This window comes from Pipistrellus kuhlii, unplaced genomic scaffold (assembly GCF_014108245.1).
Source record: "Pipistrellus kuhlii isolate mPipKuh1 unplaced genomic scaffold, mPipKuh1.p scaffold_m20_p_2, whole genome shotgun sequence".
NCBI classification, from domain to species: domain Eukaryota; kingdom Metazoa; phylum Chordata; class Mammalia; order Chiroptera; family Vespertilionidae; genus Pipistrellus; species Pipistrellus kuhlii.
In genome coordinates this window covers 142,772,517-142,791,826 of record NW_023425515.1, presented here as the reverse complement: position 1 = coordinate 142,791,826, position 19,310 = coordinate 142,772,517, and positions in this window count along the sequence as shown.

Sequence of the window (19,310 nt, the reverse complement as noted above, 5' to 3'; positions counted from 1 at the left end):
CAAAGGAGGGGAAGTACATAGTCTCATGGTCTCAAGAGGACCCCAGTCCTTAAGGCAATCACCAAAGCAGACTGGGATCTGGGGAACATTTTAAGAACAGGAGGAGCAGGAACTCTGAGGACTGATGACCTGTTAATCCAGTCCCTCATCTCAAATGAGGACAGGAAGGAAACCAAACCAGGACCAGTTTTTACAACACACTCAACAATACCAAAATAACTTATAGGCAGTGATAAATAGTACAAATGATGCAATAGTATATTGCTTTTTTACAAATAACATTTATTGTTTTTCCATTGAGGATTTGGCTAATTGTAAGAAGTAGAATGTTATTAAAAATCAGCCAATGATGGTGCCACCCAGAAATAATGTCCCTTAAATTTTTATTAGATATATTTGCTTTCAGTATTTTATATTAATATTTTCACACAAATTGAAATATACATTTTGCATTCTTTTTATATTATCATCTTGCAATGTCATTAAAAGTTCTTCAAAGACACAATATTAATAGCCAACATAGAAAGTTATGCATATTTTACATAGCCCTATTTCTAATTAAAAACACTTTCTTTTTTCCATTTTACTGTATAACACCATAATAAACATTTTTATTACTAAATTTTTGCTTGTATATTTTATTATTTCCTTAGAACAGATTCTGGAGAGGAATTTTTGCATCAAAGGATATGAAGAACAAGGTTTTCAATACATATTTTAAAAATGCTTCCCAATGCCAGCATGAGTTCATTTCACCAATGCTCATCAACTTTAAAAAATCATTAATATTCCAATAAATAATGTCTTATTTTTTTAAAATATATTTTTATTGATTTTGTACAGAGAGGAAGGGAGAGAGATAGAGAGTTAGAAACACCAATGAGAGAGAGTCATCAATCAGCTGTCTCTTGCACACCCCCTACTGGGGATATGCCTGCATCCAAGGTACATGCCCTTGACAGGAATCAAACCCGGGACCTTTCAGTCCCCAAGCCAACGCTCTACCCATTGAGTTAAATCGGTTTTGGCATAAGTCTTATTTTAATTTATATTTATTTTATTACTAACAATAGTCAGTTGGAGTTTTTATACATTGTTTATATTTCTTCTTATATAAAATATATTTATTTTTCTATTGAGCAGTGCTAATTTTATTAAAAATTTATGTGAGTTTCTTATATGTTAAGGGACTAAGGTCTATGAGTTGCTGTTATTTCTGAAATCAATAAAGTTTGGCAATTCAACTGACTCCAATTCTTATAAGTTACTACTAATATTTTGAAAGATGGGCAAAGAGATCACGATGATTGAGAAGACTAACAAGCAAGCTTTAAATGTCTATAACCAGTGATCTTTACATAAGGAGAGCTCCAAGTAAGGCAGACATTTTTAGGATGAAGGGAGAGTTCTAACGATTTCAAGGGAATTAGAGAGTTTGCCTTCAAGGTAAGAATTATATTTGACTTTCTATCTCTGTAGTGATGGATTATGGGTATTAAAAATGCAACCTGATAAGCGGGTAATCAAATTAAGATGAAAAGACAAAACACTTTCGATGTTGCTTTACTTTGCTGAGATGATGGACTCGTAGACAAAATCAAATAAATTATCCAGGAGTTTTGCAATTTAAAAATATCCAAACGTGGATAAAGAAATAAAAATCAAACATTAATAATGACCTGGAAGGTGGGAATTGGCATTTTCTTTATTTCCAACCCTATGACTTTTTTCAGTAAATATGTACTACTTTACAGTCAGATATAACAAAAAAATTATTAAAAAATGGCCTGGACTATTTGCAAGTTCAACAACTTTTAAAAAGTTAAAATAAGAAGAAATTAATCCCACTAAAACTGTAGTAAGTATATGAGACTACTTATAGAGTGAAAATTTGGACTCAGCACCCCTATTAGCACCAAAGAAGAAACACATGTATTAAGTAATGAGACAAGCACAGTGGCCAAAGGACCACCTAAAGAATTCAAGATTTGCAGTAGCACAAAATAACATGACCTAGACCTCCACTTTTTTACTAAATGATCTTAGAAAAACCTCTTAGTCTCTTAGCCTCCTCATCTGTAAAACAGGAGTTATTAATACCCACTTGCAAGATAACTGAAAATAGTGACAAGGTATGTAACATATTTGGCATAGGTTGGCACAAAGTACGTACTTAGTAAATGGATAAAATTTTTATTATGATGATTGTAACATAAAATGGCATTTTATTCTTGCTTTCCAGATAAAGACAAAGAGTTTAGATAACTTGCTCAAGAGGTGGAAAGTAGTAGAATGAGATTGAGTCAACCTATTTTTTACTTCATAGCTGCTCAGAACCACTAAAGTGTACAATACATGATATTTGAATGGCTAATCCTATCTAATAAAAGAGTAATATGCAAACTGATTATGCCTCCACTATACCACAAACCATGCTCACCAGCCAATCAGGAGCCAGTATGTAAATTAACCCAACCAGGATGGCTGCAACAACTGAGCAAGCAGGAGGCTTGGGCTTCCTTGGTAATGAAGGAAGCCAAGCTTTTCGTACACCCTTGTCAGCCTAGGCCTCCATTTAAGGCTACAAAGTTTTAATTATAGAAGATAAATAAATCCCAGATACCAGGGCCTCCAATTGGGTCCTCCGGGGGGCATGGCCAGCTTGCAAACTACCACAGGTCCCTCCTTCAGTCTGCCCCACATCCCAAGGGAACCCCAACCCTGATTTGGGACACCCTTCAGAGCAAACCAGCTGGCCCTCACCCATACACCAGGCCTCTATACTATAAAACAGCAATATGCAAATTGACCATCACTCCAACACACAAGATTGCTGCCCCCAGGTGGTCAAATATGGATGCCCTTATGTGGACACAAGATGGCCACCACAAGATGTCTATCAAGGGAAGGCAGTTAGGAGGGACTAGGCATGGAGATGAGGGCAGTTAACAGTGACCAGGCCTGCAGGGGAGGGCAGTTAGGGGTGACTCGGCCTGCAGGAGAGGGCAGTTAAAGGTGACCAAGCTGGCAGGGGAGCAGTTAGGCACCAATCAGTCTGGCAGGGGAGTGGTTAGGGGCTGATCAGGCTTTCAGGCAGAAGCAGTTAGGAGCAATTAAGAAGGCAGGCAGGCAAGCATTTGGGAGCCAGCAGTCCTGGATTGTGAGAGGGATGTCCCAGATTGGAGAGAGTGCAGATTGGGCTGAGGGACACACACCCCTGTACACAAATTTTGTGCACCAGGCCTCTAGTGAATAATAAAGGTAAAGAGAATATGCTAAAAGCTAATGCTATAATCAAAATAAACATGTTTTATATCTCTGGAGAGTTTCAAGTTCTAGCTCAGAAATAGGAAGAGGTGGGGGTCTACATAGCATTTTAATTCCTTCTCTCAATAAAAATTTCTCTCAGTGTAAGAGAAATAAGCACATTGAGTCAAACAGCAGGATGGCAGTTAGAGAAACAGAACTTAGCTGTTGGACACAAATTCTAGCAAGAAATAAAATACATATAATAAATTCTGGGAAAAAGTATTTGCAAAGAGGCTCAGTAACCTAACCAACAGTGTTTTAAACTGAGATATGGACAAGAGAAAAGTAAATAAATAAAACCACCACACCACATTCTGTAGAGGACAGCAAGTGTGACAAAGAAAGGTGCCATAATGAGAGTACAGCTGGAAAGCTTGGAGTGAGTTGGTCACAATTCTCACAGCACCAGGCCTGCCAATATGCTACAGGGGAAGGAGTCACGATCATACATGGAACAGAAAGCGGTGAGGTGTGGTATGGTAAAGGAACTGCAAACAACTCAATATGACTAGAAGGCAGGATGTATCCAGGGAAATTATGGGAAAGAGTCAAGAAAGACTGGCAAGATCCAAGGTAGGAACATCTGGTATTCCATGCCAGAAAAGTTGAGTTTTATATTGAAGGAAGAGAGAAGCAACTGTCAAATTTTAAGGAGGGTAATAACAGGATCAAGTTTGTGTCTTTTTTTTTTTTTTTTGGAGACTGGAATGGAGAGAGACCATAGCAGTTGGCCAAGGCAATGGCTGCGATGCATACAAAGTAATTAGGGCAAAAATTATGATGTCCTAAATGCAAGAACTTGCAGGAGAACTGGAAGGAAGGAGACTGTTTTATGAGCTATTTAGGAAATAAAGGCAATAGACCTGGGTTGTGTGGGAAGTAGGAGAGCTTAGCATTGCAAATGACTCACTCAATGAACTTGAAACATCTTCACTTGCTTTTTTTCCCCTCGATCTCAGTTAAAATGTCATTTCTTCAGAGAAATAGTCCTTGACTACCCTATTAAACACACACACACACACATACACACACACACACACACACACACACACACACACACAACCTTTCAAAGAAAATATGAAATATTGCCATTTATGGCAACATGAACCTTGAGAAAAGTATGCTAAGCAAAATAAGTCATTAGAAAAGGCTAAGAACCATATGATTACACTCATAGGCGGGACATAAAACTGAAACTCATAGACATAGATAACAGTATGGTGATTACCAAAGGGCAGACGATGAAGGGGAGTAAAGGGTAAATGGGACCAAATATATGGTGACAGATTATTTGATTTGGCGGTGCTGGGCACACAGTGCAATGTACAGATTGTGTATCATACAAATGTACACTTGAAACCTATGTAATTTTATTAACCAATGTCACCCAATGCATTTAATTAAAAAAATAATTTAAAATATCTGTCTATTACATCACTGTGCTGTTTTTCATAATAGAAATCTCAATCAGAGATTATTTTACTTATTTGTTTACTAGCCTTTGTCTGCCTTCTCACTAAGTCATAAACTCAATGAAGAGTAACTCAATGTTTGTCTTGTTCATCAATACAGGGCCAGACACATACTAGGTTCAAAATAAGTGTTAGCTGAGTTCATGTTTCTAACCTGAGCAAATGAGAGCTGGTGGTGCCAATGACAGAGTTTGAGAATACAGGAGAAATAAGAAATTTTTGTGGGGATGGAGGAGTAAGATGAGGAATTCTGCTTTGAAAGTTTTTTAAGTTTTAACTGTCAATTTTAAGGTTTTGGAGAAATTACAATCAGGGATATCTAGTGGCCCACTGATAAAAGATAATGAAACTTGGGGCACCGATGTGGGCTGGAAATGGGGTTAAGAGCCAACTGTATTTGATAGCAGCACTTGAAACCATTTGTATGACAAGGTGCCGTACACATTGGTACTGATTCTAGGGCACAAGTAATTGTGCCTGGGTCTGGCTTCCCAAGCATTGTGCCCTAGAGAAAATCTGAGATCACTGGAGAAAGGAAGTTTGCTTCTTCACCAAAAGGTGGTATTTTCTGGCAAGGAACTGTGATACTCAGAAAAGCAAGGAAGAGCACCTTTTTCTAAAGTGCACAAAAGCATAGTGTAGGTAAGCAGCATGTTTGGTTATAAATGAAGAACACCCAGAAAGAGGGCAGAATAGCAGCAAAGAACCTGCCACAGTCTCATTCAGATGGGCTACACTTTGATGTCTGGTTGTGTAGTGATCAGAATATGAGGAAAGCAGGATGTGGGTTCCTGGGTGTGAGTCCAAATTCCAGCTCCTTTGATTAGTAACTGTCATCCCAAAAAAGTCATTTTACCTCTACACTTGTATTCTGTTCTTTTTAATATGGGGGAAATAATAGTGCTTAGCATTATGTCATCAACTTGAAAATAGTTGATGACATAATGTTAGTTATACATATAGTCCAGTTTTGGCACAGATCACACCCTAGGAAATGCTGATCATCATTATGATGGCTGTAGTGGACACTGATGCACCATCACCCAGATTCTTCTTAAGGAAGAAAGGAACTTCTCACCCAGTGGAGAGTGTTGTCGACAGAGAGTTCTTAGCTGTCAGTGTCTACAGAAATATTCTTAGCTGCAAAGAGCCACCTTCCACAAGGTCACAGACCCTTTCTGGAGTGACAGGTATCTAATGATTCATTCAAATGGGATATATAAATATATAAAGGCCAAGTTCCTTCACCCCAAGTTAAGACAACTCTGAAGCCTTAGTCCAGATTTGGAACTGCCCTAAAGGTCAGGTCAGCCTCCAGTGAGGCTATGGAGGGAATAAATAAGTAAAAGAATAACACACTTAATTATAGCTATTCTATGCAAGGCTGCAAAGCTCACTAGAGGTCTTTGTTTCATGTGAGAGCCTGAATGATACACCAATCACCAAGTAAGAAGGAACACACCTGTGACATGGGTGCCAGTAACTCCAGGAAGTGCAATGGTGGCTCTCCTTTTCATACCAGCGCTGAGAGCTGGAGATTCCATTTTATATTAGACTCACAAATAGCAGGGTGATAACACCCTGAGACATTGAAGGCTAGATGCCAGAAGCCTGATGGAAGCAATTCTGGTGAGTGACCAAGTCAGAAGGACAGATTGTAGGGTAGGGGTCTGACCCACAGAGGATTATGGAGGAGGGTGATTATATATGGCATGTCTGGGTAGGGCATAGGCAGGAGAATAAATAGGAAGCCAACAAGGATGCCAGTCAACATACATAATCAAAATATATAGCCAAAACTGGTTTGGCCCAGTGGATAGAGCATCGACCTGCAGACTGAAGGGTTCTGGGTTCGATTCCGATCAAGGGCATGTACCTTGGTTGCAGGTACATCCCCAGTACGGGGTGTGCAGGAGGGAGCTAATCGCTGTTTCTCTCTCATTGATGTTTCTGGCTCTCTATCTCTCTCCTTTCCTTTCTGTAAAAAAAAATCAATAAAATATGTTTTTTTTAAAAAGATATAAAAAATAGATGAAATAATACATCACAATAATCAAAGAAGGCAGTAAGCCTACTATAAAGTCACAACCCCTTGCCCAGTTTTCAAGGCTGAGTCAGGTTTCAGACCTGGATCCATTGACTGAAAGAAAGGGAAGGCCCTAGAAAAAAAGGACCTTTTAATGCCACACAAGTGTACATAATAATTCCCCTCAAGCAGTGTACAGTGAAGAAAGATTATCCAAACCCTGAGAGGACTCAAAGACACAAGGTCTAAGTTGACATGGACACCTGGAGACTCAAGGTGGCATCATAGTTTATCATTAGTGTGAAGATATGGAGGAGGCAGGCAATAAATGTAGCCTGGACAGGTTTAGGTATCAATGGGCCTCTTGATGCCATGGACCCACCCAGCATTCAAATGTGTAGTTAGTCTGAAGATACCTAATAGTTGGTACAACTGACACAGAGAGTGTCTGTGGGGCAAGAACTACCATACTGTGGAAGACAAGTGGAAGCCTCTGAAATTGCTCCACAATTTCAGCTAAGATAAGAAGTAAAAAGGAATGTCACATTTTAGAAAGAATGGCAGAAATTAGTGCCATTATTAGGCCTAAAGGAGGTAAGGATGCTGATTCCCATCATAATAGCATTTAATTCATAAGTCTGGACCCTATAAGGAAACACATGAATGGTGAAGGATGACAGCATGCTATTGCGAACTCAAAAATTAGGAGCCCAAATTGCAGCTGCTATGTTAAATGTGTTATCTATGCTAGAGCAGATTAACACAGTCTCTGATACATGTTATGCAGCTATTTATCTGGCAAATTAATTATTTTTCATTCCTATCAGAAAAGAGAATCATAAATAACTGCACTCACTTGAACAGACAGCAATATATCTTTGCAGTCTTGCCTTGGGGCTTTTGGGAAGAAACAGGCCACAGGGCATCAAATGACCATGAGGCCAAACTGTCCATCATGACCTGAATTCTGTCAGACTTACCAAGTCATAAAATTGGATGTGCCCAGCAGCAATCTATCTTAAATTGGAAGTGGTACAGCTAGGAGTGAGCACAAGTGATTCTGGAATGCATGAACAAGCATCTAGGGGAGGTAGGACAGATCCACATGTCACCCACCAGTTTTTCTCCAGCACTTCTCCCTCACCTGTACTTCTACACCTGGGGCCCCCTGAGAGATCTCTCATGAGCTCCAAGCTTGCTCTGTCAGAATGCTATATAAGTGAAAGCTGGAAATAAGTGGTGGCAGCAATAACACCTCATTCAGAGGTGTCTTTGACAGTAATAAGTCGAAATGCCCCCAATGGGCAGAGCTTTAGGCAGTTTACCAGGTCACCCAATTTGTGTCAAAAGAAAAATGGCCTAAGTCAAGAGTATAAGTCAATATGTGGCAAATGTCTTGGCTGGTGAACATAGAGTCTAAAAAGAGAGGGAATCTTGGGAAGAAGGAATTCTAGAGAAAAAGGATTTTAGTACAAGCAAATATTATTATAGTGCAGCTCAGTCTTCCTCTATCATATTCTCCCTGCCTTTCCTATGTGTTGAAACCAATAATGCAGTCTAAATAAATCTCTAACTCAGAGTCTGCTCTCTGGGGAACCAACCTGCAAAAATTAACTAAAACATTGAAATCACAACTTTATTTTGTTGTATTTTTAGAGCCTAGTTCTGCCACATAATAGGGTCTTTTTATTGAATTTATTGGGGTGACATTGGTTCATAAAACCATACAAGTTTCAAGTGTACAATTCAATATTAGTTGAATAAACGATGGAACCTCAAGGAGGCTGATTAGACAAGTCCATCACAGAACTATTTCTGAACTCTGTACCAACCTGTAAATTCTTAATTTCTTGGCTCTAATGCAGGTTTCAGTAGCCTGAGGAAGACATAAAATGGTAAGGGTAAGAGGATTGTTATGACTGAAAACACACACACACACACACATACACACACACACACACAAACTCAAATAGACATATGAAAATAATTTTGGACAACTATAATGCAAATTAATAACTTTTAAAATCATCACTAACACAACAATATCATCAAAGAATAGTTAATGAACTTCTATTCTCAGCAAATTGTCATAGAGACAAATAAAATTTCATAGAATAGTAGATTTTTTAAACAAAATTTCAAGTTTCTTATTTAATACCAGAAGCCTGATGCACAAAAATTCATGCAAGAATGGGCCTTTCTTTCCCTGGCTGCTGGCAACACTTTTCTCTGGCCGGACCCACCTTTCTGCCTCAGCTTGGAGTCACCTTTCTGCCTTCCCACACTGCCCAGAGGCCTAGAGTGGCTGAGGTGGTGCAAAAAGCCTGCATCATCACCATGGCAACAATGCAAGGGTCCATTCCTGCCCCTGCCTGCATATGCAAATTAACCTGCCATCTTTGTCAGATTAATTTTCATACTCATTCCTGATTGGCTGGTGGGTGTTGCGAAGGTACTGTCAATTAGCATATTACTTTTTTATTAGGTAGATTCCTGCCTTAAATTTTTTATGGATGCTTAAATGCAACACATCGCTAACATTGAAAATGTGATTTGTATTGTGAAGCCAATTTGTTTTAAAATATTCCAAATAATAGAAAAACATTTGTTAAAATATATGTAGTGTTAATTTCAAAAAGAAGACTGAAAGGAGCTTGAAAAACCTTCTTGGTAAGATTCAATGCCATGTATTAGAACATCCTTCCTAAAATGTGAGGAATTTGCTACCAGCCCTTTGTCAGATTCTCTTCCTGACTTGCTATCATATTCCACTTGTCTAAAGAGAGAAAGAACTGAAAGTTCTGCTTGCACCATTTTTGGGATAATGAACATTCTAATTTTTATCAAGATAATTCCCTATGTAGATGAGCCAACACAATTGGGTTGAAAATGAAATTTGAACTCTCCCATTATTTAATAGAACTAGGTTGGTCCAAGTTGGCTGTAGGAAAGTGCTAATGATTTCTAAAGTGTACATAGACTATGGTGGTAGCAGTAGCGCAGCCTAACTTGGTACTCTAGCATACAACTTCATTGTTTGGTACATTGAGGTGACAACATTTTAATAGTCAATTGTAGATGGTAAGTAGTAACTCTTATATTCCAGTATTTCTTTTATCTGAATCAATGCTACACTTTTATGGTAATCTTTATTGCTAATCCATCTTTCATTTATTTGTTTAATTTTTAAAGTATTTGATAATGTTTATAAAACAATTAGAGGTCTGGTGCATGAAATTCGTGCACTGGGAGGGGGGTGTCCCTAAGCCCAGCTTGCACCCTCTCTCACCTGGGACCACTTGGGGGATGTCCAACTGCCAGTTTAGGCTTGATCCCATAGGGATTGGCAGTCAGACATTCCTCTCACAATCCAGGACTGCTGGCTCCCAACTGCTCACCTGCCTGCCAGACTGATCACCCCTAACCACTCCCTGCCAGCCTGATCTATGCCTAAATGCTCCCCTTCCAGCTGGATTGCTCCCAACTGCCCTCCCCCTCTGGTCTGGTCACCCCCAGCTACCCACCCCTGCAGTCCTAGTCACTCCCAACTGCCCTCCATTGCAGGCCTGATAGCCTCAAGTACCCTTTCCTATTGGCCATCTTGTGGCAGCCATCTTTGATCACATCGGACAGCCATCTTATGCGAGGTCATGTGGGTCAATTTGCATATTATCTCTTTATTTTATAGGATTACTTATGCGCTATAAAAATGCTAAAGATAAAAACTTACAGTCCTCCCTTTCTCTTCCCATTTACATCTACATGCATTATTATGAACAGGTAATCTTTGACTGGAGAAGGCAGGTGGAGATATATAAATATTTTTATATGCATTTAATTTTATATAAGGGACATCATAAAATCATCCAAACGTTATGTCTTTTCAATCTTTTGCTAGATGGTCAGTATTTGGCTTCATTTTGACTTGTAAATTTTCATTTCTGATCTGCTTTTAGTTCTTCTGGTGTTAAAACATTAACTATAGAAAAGGAACATAAGTCCCTGTGTCTTGGTTTAGCAATGTTGTATTGAATCTGTTGAGTCTGCAATATGAAACTTGAGGACATTAGTGCACGTATCTCTCTCCTTATTTTTCCCCGAGCCTCTATCATCTCACATATTGGGGTTTGTCAATTATTTTATTACTTTTACTTCAAGAATAACAATTTACATTTTGATTGGCAACCACAATTCTCATAGTTCATTATTTCTTGTTATAGCTATCTAATGCCACAGGTCTTCATTTGATTCTCATGTTTAGCTTGATTTCTTCATTAATTACAGCTCAAATATTTGAGAACACAGGGTAGGACAGAAGTAAATTTACAGCTGTAAGTATGAGAAACAGAATTAGTAAGTATTAATTATTGTATTATTTTCCATACCATCTACTGTAAACCTACTTTTGCCTCACCCTCTATATTTGTTTTGTCTTTCTTAATAAACAACTTGGCTTAAACAGATTCTTGGTTTACCCTTTATTCTCTTTTCTCAGAACACTAAAGATATTACTCCAATATTTCCAAACTTTGAGGCCAATATCATTTTCTTCCCAAGTGTCACTACCTTCTTGTTCTTCCTACCTGATATCAATACAGCTCTTTTAAATTTTTCTTGAGGTTTGTTGTTAGCACAAACATCAACAAAAATTTATTTTAAAATATCATTATAAAGTTTAGAATTCATTTAAAAATATCATTTTTAAATAAACTGATATTTAAAAATATCATTAGAGTTCATTTAAAAATATCATTTGGCTGATGTTGCTTTTGGAACAAACTAATGTGAAGAAATAACAAACTTTCTTGAAGATCAGAAGATCTGGCTTCTAGAACTTGATATAAATATATAACTTTGTTAGAGAGTGGAGGAATTGAGCAAAAAAGAAAAAGAGAGGGAGAGAACTCATGGACAAGGACAACAGTGTGGTGATTACAGGGGAGGGGTGGAGGTAGAAGAGGACATAGAGGGAATAAGTAAAATGGAAAATAAATAAAATTACAAAAAAAATAGACCACTTTGGATCACTCATTGATGCTCTCTGGGACTTAATTTTCAGATACTAATATAGGAGAAAAGATAATACTATCTCTATCAAATCTTCTGGTTCCTCAATCCAATGATGCCTATTCAGATTCATGGCTTTATATAAGATTTGCTGAGTCACTGCAGTCCTTGATAAGGTGAGAGTATTATAAGAAATGTAAATTAATTATAATAAAGAAGAGAGAAAAGATGTGGACATCTCTTGAGCTCTTCCTCCTTGATGCATGTCCAATGAGTCCTACTAAACATAAATAAATGTCCATATGTGTAACATTAGAAAGATGTGGAAGAATTACTAGGAGAAAAACAATAGTCAAAGCTTCAGGCCTTTTTCTCAAGGTCCATGTCCACCCTGGCTTGGCGGCATCATAGTGAGTTGGAAGGGCACTGGGTTCTGGTTTAATGTCACTGACTCATTGGTATGAGTTTGGGTAATTGACCTAGGTGAAAGTAGGTGTGAATCCTACCTTTGCCATTTCCTAGTTGTGTGCTATTGAGAGAATTACAAAACTTTTCTAACCCCAGTTTCCTTGTATGTAAAATGACAATAATTATTCCTACTTTCTAGTGGTGTTTGGGGTATTAAATGAAGCATATTTATTTAAATGATGTTTAGTTCCCTACCTTCCAGCCACTTTCTCTCTGAACTATCTTCTCATGTTAACATTCTATTAGTCTAATTAAATTCTGGATAATGTAGTATATTATTCATTTCCCCCCTATTTCTCTGTGATATTTTTGTAAGGTACTTGCCATTATAGCTTGGGTGTAAAATTTTTCTATTACTTGGAAATCTCATTTTTAATGAAATATTTGCTGAAGACCCATTTATAGTTCCTAATTAGGCATAGCAAATGTATCCCTGAGACCACCATTTAGTAATTGCAAAATAGATATTGTAAAAATACATACAGAGAAAGAAAACTGCCTGATAGCAGTCAGAATCTTCTTGTTTCTCTTCCTAGCAGTTTTTAGACTTGTTTTCTGAGATCAAAAGAAAATTAGCTGCATGAAAAGAACATTGACACTTTATTTCTAAACAATCCACCTGAAGAATCTGAATTTGACATGAAATCTTACTCAATTAAAGAAAAGAACACGTTAAATATAGCATTTCGCAAATAACAAACAGGTGCTGGTGACTACGCTGTATTCTAGGTGTGTTAAAAATGCAAAAGAGAAATAAAATATATGCTTAACTGCTTCAACTCTTTTAATTTTGTCTCCTGAAGCCATATATCACCTGGCTTGGTGATTGATGATGTCATTTAAATTCAATTCTCAAAAAAAAATAAAAAAATAGTCTATTAGATCACAAATAAAATTGTCATATTTTTCACTTACAAAAATCAAAGGTAAAATATGAATAAATTACTAGTCTAACATCTCCCCTCAGGGAACCTTCCATTATTTTTTTTTTTTTAAGTAATGAGCAGTGTGGTGGAATCAACATTGAAATCTGCTCTATTTATCAGCAGTGCAACCTTGGGCAAACTACTCCACCTCCTTGGGGCTTCATTCTCTTGTCTTCTTGTCTCTATAGTAGGGGTTAAGATACCTCCAAAGGGTTGTTTTAAAGACCATGTTAAGAGAGCAATCTTGTAATTTCACTGTAAAACAAAATGACATCATTAATAATAGTTAACCCTATATAATCCTATATAAAAACCCTATATAATAGAGAAGTAATATGCAAATTGACCAACCCTCCCACACACAAGATGTCTGCCCCCATGTGGACACAAGATGGCCACCACAAGATGGCCGACAGGGGAGGGCAGTTGGGAGGGACCAGGGCTGCAAGGGAGGGCAGTTAGGGGCAATCAAGCCAGCAGAGGAGGGCATTAGGGCCAACAGGGCCTGCAACTGCCCATTCACCAGTCCCCAGACTGAATGCCGCCTCCACCACAGGCCATTGGCATCACCCGCTCATCGGTGGCAGCTCGGGGACTTAGGCCTGTGGGAAAGCAGGCACTGGCGACTTCACCTCCATGCACTTGCACCAGCTGGCCGCTGATGGAACATGCTGGTGCCTTGGGGCTGCTCACGTGGGCATCAGCTAGTGCTGCCACCGCCACTGCTGCTGCCATCATTGCTGGGGCTTGAGGCACTGACAGAAGTTACTGGGTGCACCCACAACCTACCTGCCCCAGCTTGAGAGGCCCCGAGCAGGCAACACCTTCCATCAGTGGCAGGCCAGCCTCATGCGCATGGAGGTGAAGTTGTGGGTGCCTGCTTTCTCACAGGCCTGAGCCTCTGAGCAGCCTGGGATGAGCTGGTGATCCCAACAGCCTGACAGCCAGCCCGATCCTCCCGCCACCCACGCCAATTCCCTAATTCACCATTGCTGATCTATCGGAGCCGGAAGGCTGGGGACAGGGACCAAGAGGTCAGCCGTTCAGGCCTCTTGCCAGTCCCCAGTCCTGCCCCGCTCTGCTTATGGGCCAGAGGAAGAGGGAGAGGGACCGAGAGATGGTCAATGCCACCACATGGTAACCGGTCATTTGGTCATCCTTGTAGTCATGGACACGGGGAGATATATATATATATATATATATATATTTTTTTTTTTACAAAATTACACATACATATTACAACATCCCAATAGTCTATAAGACCTACAGTTCTTAGAACTATTAATTAATTAAAAAAAACAGGTTAATCCAGTGTTTTCATTTTACAAATGAATGAACTGAGATTTAGATAAGTTAAGTGATTTGCTCAAGGCCATACAGCTTTCACTGACCAAAGTTACAATCTGCTCCTTGAGTCCTAATCCAATGCTATTTTCTGCCCAACACCTTACCCAATTTACACTATCTTATATAGAAAATAATGAGAAATAAAATGGTCTGTGCCTGAATAGGAACACTTTTCTAAGAATCTGTTCCTAAAGGCAGAGGAGAAATGATAAGCCTTTGAGATATTAGGGATAGAAGATATCTTTAGACTCTCTCTGACTTTCTAGACAGGGAATCTGAGCCCCAGTTAAGATCCATATCTTGTGCTCCTCATATTTCCTGAAGTATTTCCATAGCATTTCCCCCCATCACTTTTAGGATCTCTAAGGGGAATCTGAATAATTTCATACCCATAGTATCTTCAAAAATCTATCATTTTTCCTGATGATAGAATTTTAAGACTCAGCGAGATAGTAGTAAGACATAGAATAGTGAAAAAGCAAAATATGCTATCTAATAAAGAATAGCACAAGAACTAACCTATAGATTGAAATATGAACTAGTTAGCAGTTTCCTTTACACTACCTCGATGGCAACTGACAAAGGCTTGCTGAATCAGGACATACTTGCCTGTGAGCTCACAAAGTCAAGATCTATGGCAATGCACTGTTCAGTCAGCATGCATCTAGTGCTAACATTTGCATGGGATAACATCACCATTGCAAGCTATTCGATATAAAGTTTCAATCTCTGTCTGAGGAGGGCGTGACTGCCATTAGATCCACAGGAAGATGTCAAAAGACAGTATTAACACTGAGCAGACATCATTTTTCATCTTAAAGAGGATATTAAATAATCATAGTAAATTCATACAGGTGAGCCTCCATGTAGTGGCCATAAAACAGCACATTGTTCAGGTTGAATTCTTTTATGAATGCTTATTCTGTGAGTCAATTGGCCAATAACTTTGCCAAGTTGTTAATATCTATATTCTGGAAAGCCATGAAATTGAGGTTCATGGCCACCACTGTGATAAAATCAACTCCAATTTCCTTCTACTATCGTTATCAGTGGGTACACTGGAATTTGAACAGAGATACTTGAGATTTGTCCTGAAATGTCCATTTCAGAAAACCCAGAGCTAGAATCTGGTCAATACCCTTTGCTCAGCTCTAGAGAAGAAAAATCTTTTACAACATAGGCATTTTGCTCAGTCAAATTACTCAATAGAATTTCTTTATTAAAATAAGAGATGGGAAGGAGAAACAGAGGTGAGGTATTTCCAAGCCAGAGATTCTACTGAAGAAATTCATGGATGAGGACGATCCTCTAGTTTAAGGACTGCAACACACAAGGTGGAGCAAAAGTAGGTTTACAGTTGTGAGTATGGGAAGTGCAGTCTACTCTTGTATTATTATTTATTAATTATTGCATTATTTTCCATATGAACAATTGTAAACTCACTTTTGCCCCACCCTTTATGTCTCTGGAATGGTCTATGGATTTACAACAGCTAACGTAATCCATAGAGGTTTGCTGCAGAATAGTCTAGACTTTTGCGTCTCACAGAAACACATTTCAACCCTTCTTCTACTCCACCTCCTTCTCCAATGGCAGTACAATGACTCTGAGACTTTCCTGGCCAAGAGAGGGTCCTTTATCGTGGGTGGCAGAAGATTTCTCAGGCCTGTCCTTCCATTTGACAGTTCTAAATGGACTTCAAAGCTAGAGAGAGTGCAGGGGTGCATTCCATGAAAAGTGCAGGAGTGTTTTATCCGGCTTAGTCAGAATGAGGTGCTTGAACTCAGTCCTGGGTCTGAAACCTGGTTTAATGCTGGCCCAATTCACTTAACTCTCTGAGAATTAGTACTCTCATTTACAAAATAGAATACATATATTTATGCAGTAGGGTGGATGGAGGGTTAAAGGGGGAATATATGAGGCTTACACTAACACTTAGCTTCTGCCCTGAGGTGTACCCAAAATCTGGTACTCGCCTTCACCTTTGCCCTGAACTTTGGAAGATTTAATAAACAATTTACTTACTTCATCATCATTTCTGGCATCCCCCACCTCGAGAGCATCAATGATTGTGGGTTCTTACCAGACACACAAGATCAATGCAACACATGACAATACTGGCAATAAAAGCAAAGGGTTTGATTAGGACACAACATCAATCTAAGAATATTCAGCTTCTACTATACGTAAGTTATTCCTGACCCTGCTTTATCTTTCTACTTTGTCCTTATCACTGGTTGACTTATTAATATAATTACTTTTTTTATATATAGTCTGTTTCTCTAACTAGTATCTAATCTACATCAAGGCAGGAATTTCATTTGTTTTGTTCACTGCAGGGTCCCTGGTGCCTAGAATAGTGCCAGCCTCTCCATAGGCCCTCAATAAATTATCGTTGCATGGATAGTGGATGGACAGATGAATGGAAGAGTATGCAACAGATGCTAACCTCTACCTTCATACTTGGATCTGCAAAAACAATCCTTTTCTTTGGGTTTCTTTAACTTATGAAAGCTCATCTTCACCAGATTAGCAGTGTGTGGTCCAGTCCCATTTTTCAATAGTGGGGTCGTCCATCTCACCTAAAGTCTGGAGCCTTACACAGTGTCAATGTGACAGAGAGTGGGCACCACATCTTTGCAGTCATCTTTCCATGCTGACTCCCACAGAACTATCCCCTCTTGCTGCCTCTGAGTTATTCTTCTTGCTCCCCCAGATTTCTTTGGATTTAGAGGGTATCTCAGATCCATTCTGGACACAGTTATTTCTCTTCTGTAATCCTGTCACTTACCCAGGACTCAGCATAGGCGAGGGCTCAGAGACCCTCTGTTGTCAGATCCTTCATACTCATTTGGCCTTTCCTAGGGGAAAATAATTTCCCAGAGAGCAGGACACACAGAACTTGTTTCTTAGGGACTCCCCAATGCTTCATGTCAGACAGTCTTCTATCTCTAGTGACAGATGTTTTTTCCAGTCTTCATTGAAGTTTGAGAATCTTCTCAGAGACTATGCTTTTGAAACTCAAAAGCCAGGAAAACATCCTTTTCTTTCTCTATGTAGCCTTTTTGTTATTCTTTTGAACCAGTAAACACAAACAAGATTAGTTAGTCAAATGTGGGAGAAAGGTCAAGGGGTAAAAAGAAATGTGGGGGAAAAACAGTTATTAACATTTCTAAAACTTCATACTGCACACTAATGTAAATGCATGCACATATGCACACCACCCTCACACACACACACACACACACACACACACACACACACACACACACAAAATGAGTAAATTAAAAAATACCAGTCCAACTGCTTAAGCCTCCCAAGGAAAATATCCAGTCCTCTCTTCCTTGGGAAATTAAAGATCAATTTAAAGAAGAGTTTTCAAACCCTCATTCTAATGAGCTTGTCTAGGTCATGCCAACAATGTCTGTAAATAGATACAATACCAAACTCCTAACATCTGGACACAGGAAGTGCCATGTCCAGTGGCAGGCCCCATACTCATTTACCCCAACCTACTTACCATCACCTCTTCTGAGAAGCTCTTCCTGGTCAATCCATAAAATTGTCACCAGTCCTTAAGGTATCCTGTTGAAATTCAATTATTTTGCTGCAAGTTCCTGAAAATGTTTAAAAACAAAGGTTTAAACAATAGATATGTTTATTTTCCTTCTATGTAAATGACATTTTAAGGTAAGAAGCCCAAAGCTGGAGGCTGGCTTTATGGTCACCAATATCTAGACACAGTGGTCAATCTGCTTTCCTTCTGACATATTCTCTCTCTGATGGTCTTCACCTCAATTTCAAGAATGGATATTCAAACTCCAGCTACCACATTCCAGATAGCAGAGAAAGACAGGAGACAACAAAGGAATGTCTTTTTATCTTAGAAAACATCCCAGGTGTTGCACACAGAACTTCTGCTTATCACCCATTGGTTATAAATTGATTGCAAGGACACACCTATCTGTAAAGTGAAATTGGTAAATAGTATTTTAGCTAGAAGGCAATGCTTCTGACAAAGTTTGGGGTTCTTAGTTGTAAGAAAGAAGATATAGTAGAAGGCATTGCAGTTTCTCCCACTCCTTTAAGAGGTTACCACACTTCTTTACCTGTGTTTTCAAGCAGCTGGTAAGTTCTTGAGAAAAGTTAAAGAAAAGTTAAAACAAAGCAGTGTTTTTCTCAGGTTCTAAGAGGACCTAATAGAAATTACACTCAATAAATGTTTATTAATAAAGGCAAATTTGAAGCACCTGCAATAAACCAGGCAGTTGATATATGTGATCTTTAGTTCTTTCTTAATTAAAATATAAAATAAAAACCTTTTTTAGAAAAGTACACTTAAAAAAGAACTTGTTTCAATCCCATTTTATGAAAAAGTAGAGGCCTCATGCACGAAATTCATGTACTTGGGGGAGGGGCAGTGTCTCAGCTCAGGCTGCACCCTCTTGTAGTCAGGGGGCCCTCGAGGCACACCTTCAGTGCTGCCATGGAGGCAAGAGAGGCTCCCGCCACTGTGACGCTGCCCACTTCTAGTTGAATGATGCTGATCACCAGTGTTGAGCATCTGCCCCCTGGTGATAGTGCATGCCATAGTGACTGGTCTTTCGCCGTTCAGTAGATTTGCATACTAGCCTTTATAGGATAGAAATCAGGCTCATAAATATTAAGTACCTTACACAGACCTTCTGCCCTGTGGGTGGCAGAGTTTAAGAGTGAGCACTTACAGAAAATGCTGCCTGACTTCAGTCACACTCT